The sequence below is a fragment of the Anoplolepis gracilipes genome, chromosome 8, assembly GCF_047496725.1.
Source record: "Anoplolepis gracilipes chromosome 8, ASM4749672v1, whole genome shotgun sequence".
Taxonomy (NCBI): Eukaryota; Metazoa; Arthropoda; class Insecta; order Hymenoptera; family Formicidae; genus Anoplolepis; species Anoplolepis gracilipes.
In genome coordinates this window covers 8,273,925-8,287,245 of record NC_132977.1, presented here as the reverse complement: position 1 = coordinate 8,287,245, position 13,321 = coordinate 8,273,925, and the positions used below count along the sequence as shown (strand labels likewise).

The following is a 13,321-nucleotide window of genomic DNA, read 5'->3' as shown; positions in this document are numbered from 1 at the left end:
GAAGAAATATTATTCTGTATGAATAATAATAAAAATAGTCATTAATAACGCCAAAGTGCCAGTCTTGAGTAGATGGCTATATAAAACGATTAAGAGCATGAAAATAAAATATAAAAATATTTAACGATTGTTTGAGGAGTAAGTTGATTGTATTTATGGCGATGCAATTTCTCGCGTGTCGAATGTAGTTATATGACGAAAGACGACTAAAATTTTTATGGCCGTTCTCAGAAACCAATGGGGTTGCATGCTAAAGTATATTTAACTTTCAATTTGCAACGTAAATAGAGTTTTTTAGATACATTTTACGATAAACTTGATTTCTCTGTCGAGATTATTATTGTTGAGCATAAAAACAACATGTATGTCGAAATATTCGTACTGACAAAATGATTATAATTATTATATATATATAAAATACGGTTTTCATACATAAATATATTGCATAAAGTTCTTTTATAAAATTTATTTGTTGTTTTTATTATTATCATAATTTTTTTATATAAAAGTACAAAAAAAATTTATATAAAACTTTAATTCTATATATTTTTCAATGATATTTTATTTTCTCGCAATGTTATGGTATCAATACAAATGAATCATTTTATAGGTAACTAGAATTAAATGCAAAATTTTCACATTATATTTTTATTTACGAAATGTGCTTATATCATAGTACCTATCAATTATAATTCGAAATGTAGTACGATTATGGTAAAACCGATAAAAGATAAACGACATCAAAAGTATGGAGTAAAGTGCAGTGAGAATGAGTCAAAGGCCAACAAAGTAGTACCTAGAAGCGTCGTGAAGCAGTAAAGAAGCGGACGACGGTGCAACACGCAAAGCGAAGCACTAGCGGCTCAAAAATTGGCGCCGAAGTCGATAGTAGACGATAAAACTTTAGCTCGAAGCAAGCACCGACGGAACTTCGCGCCATTAGATACTCTTGCAGTTCGAACAATAGATAGGAAGGGCGCCTCCCCCCGTACACTGACTATTCTCTTTTCCTTCCCCGTCTTCTATCTCCTTGCTGTCTTTCGTCTTATGAAGTACTTTGTCCCTTGCGAACGTCGATAGCATGGCATTGGCTGCATCCCCTTTATTTATTTTCACCCTCCACGCCTTCGGCTCTTATTTTTCTTTCTCTTTTTTTTTTCTTGTCTCTTTTTCTTCGATTACATTTTTAGACAATGTTCGCTTATTCTTCAGAGCATCCGCAATCACCATACGGAGCTCAAAATCTATTGCGACAAAACGAACTTTCTCCCAATATAACTTCTCTCTGTTCTGTAAAGCTTGAACCTAAATTTGCTTCTGATTATATATGTACGTATATGCATCTTGTCTAATTTCAATTTTATTTTATCTCATTTTCTTTTCATAAAAATTCTTATCTTGTTTTTATATTGTAAAAACTCTTGATAATCATGTTATAATTTCATAAAATCCATCATATATTAATATAAATTGTATAATAAACGAATTTATAGACAAAAATATAAATAATATCCAATTTACAGACTTATCTCTCGTCTATATGTAAGCTATATATATATATATATTTTACATGACACATAACGTGGTCGCCTAGAACAAATGTCCGTCGTTGGGTATATATGTAGTCTTCCATCACGTTTTCACCCCGCACTCTTTATCCTCTTCGACTTCCTCCGTCGCTTTACGATATCTTTCTTCCTTCTATCTCTCCCCTGCTCCCTTTTATCGCATCAGTATTACCGCCTTCCACCATCGAGGTAGGTCACGTTTCTATTTTGTATTCCATCAAGCTCGCATCCATTTCGGCGTCAAACAATGAGAAGCGTCCGCGACCTCTCCGCTACCACCCTCTCTTTTGGGCTCTCTTACGCCCTGATACGTCTCCGCAGGTCTACTCCGCGAAGATCTGGACGAGTTCCTGAATGGGTCATAGAAAAGCATATAGTCGAAAAGCTCCTACGTTTTCTCGCATCCTACTTGGCATCCTCACTTTTTCTTTTCTACACCTGCGATCTTTATTCGATCTCTTTCTCGCGTAGCGCTATCCAAGAAAACTGGGTGTTTCGAGCTGGTATCAAAACGTGGCCGCTTTTCATTCGTCGGCTCATCTCGATTTCAAATGCAAATGCATACTGCGACTAAAGAAAGATGCGACTAAAGAATTGGAAAGAACGCGTATATACCGTAATCCTGAGACTTCGACGCATCGCATTTTGCTACTTCGTATCCAATCTACCCTCCATGCTGCTCAAAGCCGAAGAATGTTACGCGTTATCGTGGAGTTTGATTTTCTGCACTAGGCGTACTCGTGTTCATCGTGCAGCTTGATAAGAAGAGAACTTTCATTAACTTTTCAAACACATCTACAGCTGTACAGAATATATGTATAATTTAGTTGGTGCTTTTCCAAGAATTCGTCGAGCATTATAAAACTAAATTTCAAATTCAAATACATTCCAGTCTAACAGAATAAAAACTAAAAAAATGATCTAAATGTAGTTTATATTAAAGAGAGAAAGAGAAGTAAAAAACATGCACAGTAGAAATACGGAATATACATACATCGAAGTAATATTATACGCTGTATGTGTGTTATTTTTTGCACATTTATTTAAAATTATTTTCTGCCAGCACATGCGTATCGTTTATGAACGAAAAAATAAAGTATATCCAACTCGTAATCGTTCCGAGATAAATCATGCTCCTGTTGGTATCTCACAGAGATTTTATAATTCCTCCACTAGCATCTATGCTATAAAGCTCCGCCCGCAGCATCCAACTTTTAACTGCCTTCGCAAACTTCTCCTTTAGGTTAATCCTCGCGATAACGCCGCGGAATCGTTACCTGCCACTTTCAACTTTTAGGTACTAATAACCCTATCCCATCTATAGAACGTCATCATCGAAAACTACTCTTTTACCTTCGAGGTTGAGAAAATTTCACAACGATTTCTACGCTAACGTTTATTTTATCGCTCTGCTTATTATTTATTAATCATAAAATTGCCTTCTTCCCTCCTCCCTTTCTCTCTCCGTTAAACAATTTTCAAAAGTAATTAGTCGAGATTCTTTTATATAAGTCAATATTTAGAGAAAAAAAATATTTAGGAAGAGATAATAAAGAAAGAGCAGAAACAATGGGGATTCAATAATTCATAACATATACACTTCATATAACTATGACAGAAAATATGAAACCACCCATTTATCACAGCAATAAAAAAATCTTCCATTTTTACTCTTGTCAGTCGTTCTTTTTGACGACGACCAAGTTATATAATTTGCCATCTTTTCTTTCCCTTTCTCTCTTTCTCTCTTTCTCCCCTTTCGCGCGTTCTTTCTATTTTTCTATACAAAGTATTACTATCAGTTGCTACTATGACGAGGAACTACGACCAGTATGCAATAGTAAATGTATGTCGTATGTAAATGTTATCTGAAGCCAACGGTAATCTGGAATTTGCTTCGCAGACGTGTACATTTCGTAGCGGTTCGAGGGTAGCCACGATGTCGATGATGGAGGTTTACGAAGGGGAATCGACGAGCATGAATAGAAATTGAAATGGAGATGGATGACGGGTAGATGATGGGTATGGCCAGAAATGGCAAACTTACCAGTTACGTCATCGTTGAAATTACTCACAAATTAAGAATCCTTTTCGATTGACTTTTAATAATAATACAGTCATACGAGATTATTGTTCTCATCATACAACGCGCGTTTAGATTTTTTAAATTGTACATGTATCATAGCAATGATATAAAACAGACAATTGTATATTAAAACTTTTACAGCAAAATATATTGAAATATATAAAATATTAAGCAATCGCTATAAAAGAAAATGCAAATATTCAATTTGTCGTAGAATAAACTTTTTATTGTTATGATTATTTAATAACGTAAATATGTTCTGGTTTTCTGGTAGAATGTTTTATGTGAAACAATAAAGCCACGAAAAGCATGGAAATGGGCTTATCGACCTATGGCGAACTAAAAAGTTAACAATACACCAGTTTTCTTGATGCGCCAGCTATAGAAAGAAATTTCTCTCGCATGACTGCTTCAACAAAGAGTAAGAAACGGCAGGAACAGGAGAAGAGTTGAGAATCGCTGGGACGTGGAATCGGAAAAATTGTGCCGAGTGCGCAAAGAGGAAGACTTCTTTGACTCCACCTCCAGTTCTTTCCAGCTCGAGGTTGCCAGGCCCTTGATTGTCCACAAGTGCTCTTCAAGTTTGCTAAGCTATATTCAAAAATAGACTCCAGTTGGAGTCAATTTGACGTTCTAAAAAATGACTGAAACGTCACATTTCGCGAATGAGTTGTACAAGTTTTCAATATGTTTCTTTTATATATTTTTTTTTTTTTAATATTCAATTATTATCGAATAAATAATTATCTTGCTAATTATCAGATATATTTTAACGATTACAATTCAGACAAACTCTATCGATTTCTCAGACAATAATAAGCAGCAGTAAATAATACTTGCAAGTACTGGCAAGCAAATCACTGTTAATGAATTTCGATCATCAGTTATCATTAAGTTCGCCAATTTATCGGACACAATTACGCGAGGGTAGACGCAGCTCTAATCGCCATTGAAAAGTACATTAGCGCGTAACGAGAGACACCGTACGCGTGGATGCAATTTCGATGCTGTTGCAATACGACTAACGCAAAATCGCGCGCGTATATCGCCCTGCTTTAGAACACCCGCTAAAATTGCGGTCAGACCGTAATACAGTTAGAACCTATGGTATGGGCGTGAATTGAAAAGTTCTCTAACGAAACGTAAACAAAGCTACAAAACATTCAGTTCAAATGAACTGCAAGACATTTATTCTCACTGTAGGTTACTTTTATTATTTTTCGCGTGCGTGACGCGTATATAGAATCAAAATTTCACAATTGGAAAAAATTAAAATAAAACAATTGCCAAATAAAACATATTGTTATATTAATTAATCAATTGATAATTCTACAATTATAGCATTTATTAACAGTTATATTTATTTTATTTCTATAAGTTATAATCGTAGAGAGGCTACCATCGGTGAAGCTTTAATTTACGAAAAGATTAAATAAAAATTGTATCAGTTGCATGACGCACGTGAAGAGAGAGAGAGAGAGAGAGAGAGAGAGAGAGAGAGAGAGAGAGAGAGAGAGAGAGAGAAGATAGTTATAACTTACATTATAGATTATGCGCACAAGAGACTGGTGTAATTTGGCTGCACCATCATCCATTACAAACTTCTAATGAGCCGTTTCAGTGATACGTCTGTCAATATTGGACGACATTACCACTATACCACCGCAATCGCGTACGGCGTACGGCATACGGTATAATACACGCGCGTGCACATACCAACGGTAACAAACTTAAAACAAACGCGTATGACGCATATAATACGCACGAATACAGCCGTATGCTGCGGGTCGCTATTGCGTAGGTGTACCTAACCCAGTTGCCAATCCGTACAGTTTATTCGGCACTCGTTCGGCAGTGTATTGTGTATCGTGTATTGTTCCGAAATACGTCCGGCATACGAATAGTTTGCTCGAATCCCTGAATCCCAATCTACTCAATCTCCTTCTCGACACAATTCGTCGAAGTCAAACATGAGAAGCGACTTTAATAATATTCCTCGAGGACAAAACGTGACGACAGCTTTGTAGCGCAGATAAATAAAATAAAACTTTTGAGAAAGCGCATACCCTAGGGGTAGTTTCTCGAATACATTTATAAGACACCGCTATCGTTGGATAGCTCGTAGAAATTGAGAGAAGATTCTACGACGCGTCTAAAGGCGCGCCTCCTCTCACTACGATTCTCTTTTTACAACAAACCCCTCTATATCCTCGACAATGTTGCGGCAAGAAATTTATTTTCGCGCAATCCCAAGATATGTACCTGTCGAGAGAGAAGAGGATTACCAGATCTCTTAGGTAGATGCGCCGCACATTGAGATTCAGAATTTGACAAAAGCCGAGCTTACGTTTGTAAGCTGATAATAACATTGTATAGTTATACAAAGGGATTATATTGAAATTACCGACAAAGGTTTCGTCCGACATTTCGCTAAAATATAACAATTTGCATTCACCGACGTACACATTCATCTAGCTTTTATCATCGAGAATGCTTTCGAAAAATAATATTATATTAAAAAAGTAAAATATTTTTATTCAATCATGTCAAATATAAAAGCATTATATATAATATTATATATAATAATGTTAACATTATAATATTATATTGTCTGTATATTATGACTAGACGTAAAGCACAAAAAATTTTTCACCTTTAAAAAAAAATGATTCTACCTCCATTGTTACGTAGAAAACATTTGTTTTCAGATCAAAATAAAAACGAAAAATTCTGATAATAGTCAGATCCAGAAGTCGAATAATGCCGATAAACATGTACTGTTGTTCAATTTCGAAACACGCTATAGGTAAAAACATTGTCGGCGAGAGCTTTGTTTGATTTCAATGTAATTCAGTACAAAGAAAATCTAACAATTTAATAAAACAATGTAATCAATATAAAGTGTGTGTGTAACTATAAATAACAGTTAATTAAATAATATTAATCACAGTTAATAAAAATTAACAAGTTAAGACTAATATCAGAGAAAGAAAGAGAGAGAGAGAGAGAGAGAGAGAGAGAGAGAGAGAGAGAGAGAGAGAGAGAGAGAGACAGAGAGACAGCTAACTTCTCAAAAGTTACTTTTTTATTAGCGTTTTTCTACTAACAGAATAATTGTGACGTTACTAATGTAATGTAAAGAAGTCTATAATGTGAAGAATTTCTATCTTGATATTGAATTTTAAAAAGAATTGCCTTGTCTGGCCGAACTATAAAAAGACCCTTACTATATTAGATATTCGATTTCATCTCTTACAATTCGAAAGTATACTCAATTTTCCCAACGCGACGCGCCACGAATATGAAGTGTCCTCATTTTGCTGTTTTACGAGTAGAATAAGCGTATACATATGCAAATATTTATACCGCAGTAGCATATTTAATAAACATACGTATATCAGTAACGCAACATATATAGGAAAAATAGAATTTGATCGATGTAGCGTCTACAAGAGTTAGTCATTTAATTTTTGAAATGTTACAAGATTCCTATATAATATCACAAAGTTTTTTAACACACAAAACTTAAAAAAATTAATTTTTAGCAATAACACTCTTAGCAAATAGAATATTGTATAATATCTAATTATCTATTAATATACATATTTATTAATAACAAAAGATAAATAATTCCGTTGAAATGCATAACAATAATATACCAGGAGTTGTTAAACATTAACAAATTGCAAAAATTCGACTTTAAAATAGAAATATTTATTAATGTTAATTGAATTTTATATATATCTTTTGTATATATCTGCTAACTTGTAACAAAAAATTAAAATTAATAAAACCATTAAAGCTAAACAAAATAAATATTGGAAATATTGAAAAAAAACCGCAAATTAAAAAAAATTATAGGAAAAAAGTGACGGATAAAAATAAGTTATACATTGGAAATAATTAAAAGTACATGATTATAAATATTTAATTTTATGAATTGATACGTGCACCTATATTTATTATTATTAAAGCCAAATTAATATGTTATATAAAAAAGTAAAATAAAAAAGGAAATAATTATCCGCAATCATATATAATCATATTAAAAGAGATATAACATTTATTTAAAATAATATATAATAATAATATCGAAACATCCGTTGTAAAAAACATGCTTAATGCAGTATATTTTTCTTAACAGACTTGAAAAACAAAATGTTCTCACGATAATCCCGATCCCAAAACTTAGCTCCTACTAAAGTTAAGAAGCAGTAATGAATCACTTCAAGAAACTACCAAGATCCTGATCCATGGAACTAAATCTCCGTTACGAGTTTGCGAGTCGCGCGATCCCAATAACCGACAGTATGAAAGGACGCGAAGGAACGAAAAAGCGAATGAATACGACCATCCGTCTTTTGGATGAAAAATTATTTGACGAGCGAACAAATATACTTCTTTGTCTCCCAGGTGGAGCCAACAGAAAATTTTAAAAAATCGTGCGCTTGCACTTTTTTAATTAAATTTGCCGCCGGCCAACCTCGTCGACGAACGCGTGGCCGCCGCCGTCGTCGCGATGGACTTGAGAACTCCCAGGAATTTAATTGAAGTCTCTGCATCCTGAATAACCTTTTTGCAGAAAAAAAGATCGCTACTGCAAATTCTCAGAGCATAAGATAAAACAAAAGTGACTAAATGTAAACAAAAAAATTTGCTGAAAGACATACAAAAGATTTAGTTAATTGGATCACGTTCCACATAAGTAAAGGCATTCTATTAATGTACGCACACAAGAATAGAAGATGTCATAAAAATATAGAACAATAAATTTTTCTAAAATTTATCAATCGTTTACAGCAACAAAACAGCTTATTTTTATTTGTTGTGATTTAAAAACATAATTTATTAGTATCTGCTAACAAACAACAAGCTAAAATGGCTTAAAATGCTGTAAAGCATTTTGACCATCAGATTCTCTGAAAGATACTAAGAGCTGAAGGATACTAAAGAGCTTCAGACATGTGTGAAGACGAACTGCAAAATCTTTAGGTGAATGTTCCGATGGTAGATAGTTCTCTTGAAAATAGGAGGATGGGAAGGAAAAGTGATGCCTCGCTATGGAATAGCGATGAAAGTCGGGAAGTTAAGCGCCTTATGGGATTCTACGAGTTCGAGGTGTTTCGTGGGAAAAGTGCCTTCTACGTCGACGTGCCTCGTGTGCAGACGTGCGCGAAAATGCGCCATTGATTTTTATCCGTGAAAAGTAGGCTTCCGCGAGCGAATACGAAAGGCAGGATAGAAAAATATCGCGATAGGTAAGTAGGTGCATATTCTAACGCACACTCTGCCAAAAAGAGCATAATAAAGAAAAACTGTCCTGAATTTCTTCCAGTTCCTTTGGGGCAACAAATATTTATTTTATTATAAATCAATTAATTCAATCAATTAATTCATCATCTTACAATTAGAAAAATTAGATGTATATTTCATCCTTTGCACATGCAATATATATACAATATACTATATATCTATCAAACAAATCAATACCAACAGTTAAGTATTCAAATACAAGCAATTTAAACAGTCCATGTTAGTTTTTTCCATATAAAAACAATATATGTATATATATATATATATATATATATATATATATATGTGTGTGTGTGTGTGTATATGTACAACATATGTATATATACATAATATAATAAGAAAGAAATTATTTTGTTCATTACAAAATTGCTACAACTGTGTGTACACTTTATATTTTATATATACATACATTTCATTTCACAATATTTGACATACAATCGAACAACACAGTATCAGACACTATTTTTTATTTATATTAACCATTACTCGAAAGTCACAAACTTCTCCATACAAACAACAATTCTGCAAAATATTTTACATGGTCAAACATACAAGTACACGTACACGTTTATTCGTTCGAATATTACTCGCTTTCGATAGAAAAAAAACTTTATATAAAAATATAGGTGGTTGCGGTGGTAGATGATCATTGCCAATCAAACTAACCCCGCTTTCATCCAACTTATCTTTTTTTTTTATACATGCCTTTTTTCCATTTGCTCGCCCTCTTTGTTTTGGCCTTTTGGCTTTACGAAAGAGCCTCTCTTATTCCGCGCGAACAGCTCGCCCGGGACAACGTGATCGGAATACTCATTGGTAATTTAGATCGACCGCGACACGAGTGTGTTCCTAAGGGTGTGACAGTGGAATAAAGATAGTAGACTACAGAAGTTCTACAGACTCATTTTTGTGAAGCAGTGAAATGGGTTGGGATATGGGATCGACTAGTTGGATTAAACTGAATAAAATATCGCTCCAATACTTAAGTTTTTGCTCGCGTAAAATTATTCTATTCGTTGTACCGTAGTGTATGCAAGACAAATATTATTCTCTGAAACGACCTCTTTGTTATTATCAAAATAAAGTGCAAATTTACTCGGCTCTGCTTATCAAATACACACGCGTATGAATGCAACCCTTTTTTTCAATAATTAAAATACCTCTTCTTTCATTCTATTTTTTTTTTTTTGTTCCGCCCATTCATGTTTTCAACAGTCTAGAATTCTCTTGTAACATGAACATTGTGCGGTAGTTTTGACACAAAAATCCAACGAAAATTGCGAAATAAGCATGACTCGCGGCGGTCGACAATATTCACACGTACGGTTGGTGATCCGATGATAAAGGGAAACTCGTCACATGTGGTACAAACTTGGAAGCGGTATCAATATTTTTCTCCTCTCTTTTCGGGATCAGTCTGTAGCTTTAAAATCCGAGAACGTCTGGTATTTTATATTAAAAGTTTCTGTCCCGCGTCAGCCTCGCGTTCTTATGCTATCATGGCATTTTTATTCGGATGTGGTTGCGTACATGAGGGACATGGGATTGTGTATATCCAGAAATTTTTTTTCAGAGAATATGCGTATCACGTTATTAGATTGATATTTATGAGATTTCATAATTATTTTCGAAATACCTGTCGCGTTTAAGTTGCTTTCGCGATTCTTGCATTCCTCTTACGCAATAACAAACAAAGCTTATACGATCGATCCATATATATATATATATATATATATATATATACCATTTACATAGCTGAATTCAAACGTATCACGGATTGCATTTCCATTTTCAAGTAAATTAAGATTTACGAACAAAATTCCAACGGATGGGTTTTCCATATTCGTATCGTAATTGCTTTGCGCAAGAAATATCGTGGCACCGAAGCTTATTCCGCATGAGAGGGATAGATCCTTCAAAATTACAAAATTCACTGAAAGTATATCTCAGTTATTTGTCAGTCTGTGTGAGAAGAACAAACAAGATTTTGAATATTTTCTTCTTATGGAATTTGATTTAAAATTTTTCACGTTATTTGGTGACAATTATTACATATCCGTGATTATCATTAAATAATTAAAAAGATATTTAATTCATGAAAAACCTCAAGTACCATTTACATAACTTATGTCTCACGGATAATAAACGCTTCGAAAATGATCTTACTCTGAACGAAGTTTCGATATAAGAGTCGCGCGATAATCGAAGTTAAACTCGAGGCGCGATGGAAATAGACTATACCTATTCGGAAAGCTCAAATCTGAAGAGCAAAGCACTTTGTGGTGGTACTTGGAGACACCATTCTCCGTCGTATGGAACAGCGTGGAAATTCAAAAGCGCATGTTTGTCGTCCACTCGGCGAACCCTTCTGGAAATTGGCCCGGTGTCACCGGAGAATTTCAGTACCCTCTCTTGTGGCCCTGTCCACGCGGAGCGCAAGGGAATCCAGTAAAATTAAATCAAGGGGGCTTTCGTCCTTTCGCCCATCGAAAAGCCGCGGGACAGCTATTAGTATGTACTTCGTATGTGTATTCATATAATACTACCGAGCAATAACTGACATTTAAATATTATCGATTCAAGGAGCACGCGCACATATACTGTCATTTGGATAAATGTACCAGACATATATATTTTCAAAAATAAATATGCTTCTATTTTGATTGGTATTTCTATATATCTTGTTTTTGCACTGCCTATCTTTTATTTGCTTTTGCATAAAATTAATGTAAATATTAATTACTTTTATATATGTAAATATGTATAAAATAACGAAGCATAAGTAAAAAATGAGTAATAAATATATTTCATATATATATATATAAAAGTCAATATCACACATTACGAATTTTTATTTTCCCCATATTGTTGGTGCCTATGCATTTAACATGCTGTTGTAAATTTTCTGAATCTAGGCCTCTTTAACATCGCCCGCTTTTCGGAAATGGTGGAATGGGTACCGTAAGATATATCCGTTGGATAGCTTCCAGAACGCGGCTGCAGCAGCTTTGGGGTCGAAATATCGCGACGGTTGTGGGGTTGGTATTACTGATATTAGCGTCGCCAGTAACTCTTTCGAAATAGTCTTGGCACGTACCAAGCTCGTGTTAACTTCTTCCTTTTCTTGAATCACGGCTTCCGAATTACAGACACTCACCCTCGCGCATCCTTTGACAATTACTTGCTGCGATCTATTAGTTCGTGGTTAATTATATTGTTTATTTTCTAGTTAAACAACAAAATTGCTACTTTAAATATCCATTCTTATTTTATAAGCTCTTGTTATTTCGTTACTATTTTCTCGTTGTATAGTAAACTTATTGTATTGTATAATATTGTATTGAAACGCATAAAGCCCCTAGGCATACGAAAAATATATATGAAATATTTTAAAGCACAATATAGAAGCGTTATGAGTGATAAATAAAATAACTACAAGTTGAATCTTATTCGAAAACATGCGAAAAATGAAGTTATCCTATACCACATTGGAAACCGGACGAGCGCATTTTTTTTAAATTGGCATCGATGTACGAGCTATGTCGATCTTTTTTCAGATTCTGTTTTGCCACAACGTATATCAATGGAATAGGGATTTAGACACAAATACTATCAAGTTTGATTCTGCGCTCGTATGACGCTTTTCCTATTGCTATTTATTTTGTTTTATTTTCCGATGGTCATTCACCTCGCCTCATGCCTCTCCTATTCGCCGTTTCGATAACAAAGCGTGAAAATATATATCTATTTATAGAGTTATCTACATAATGATAAAAATAAAAAATTTTTTCTCATATATCCTATTTGAATCAGATTTCCAATCTTTCACAGAGTTGAAATTCGATATTTTTTTATAATAATAAATTTGTATAATAGTAAAAATTTATAATATTATCCTATAGAAAGATATTATAATTGAGTATATACCTATCTTATTTTTTGTTATTTTTAATATTTTTATTTCAACAAGAAATGCGCGTCGAATTAACAGATGATGTATGTCATGAAAAAATTAGAACAAGATCTAATTAAAAAAAAAACTATATTTATATTATACTCTAATGCTTTTATCATTGTTAAATTTTTTATAGAAGTTCTCTCTATATTTTCTGCTTAAAAGACTGAAACGTCATATTAATTATAAGATATTCATACGCGCAAAAAGTGTTCCTTTTACAAACTAATAAATTATGTTTTTGTAACATGATTATGCCGAAATTGTATCTAATACAACACTATATTTGCTAATATACGAGCAAATTATTTTCTATGTCATATAAAAGGTATTTGACATTTTATGACAACGATTATCGAATTAATGTCATAATGTCATTATATGTCATTATATAAATGT

At 33.6% G+C, this 13,321-nt stretch overlaps 1 protein-coding gene across 3 annotated transcripts in view; it reads right to left on the bottom strand.

Annotated features, from left to right (window-relative positions):
* Positions 1–13,321, bottom strand: part of LOC140668968 (TWiK family of potassium channels protein 7) — a 272,402-nt gene that overhangs the window by 192,419 nt on the left and 66,662 nt on the right. The gene's annotated exons all lie outside the window — the stretch shown is intronic.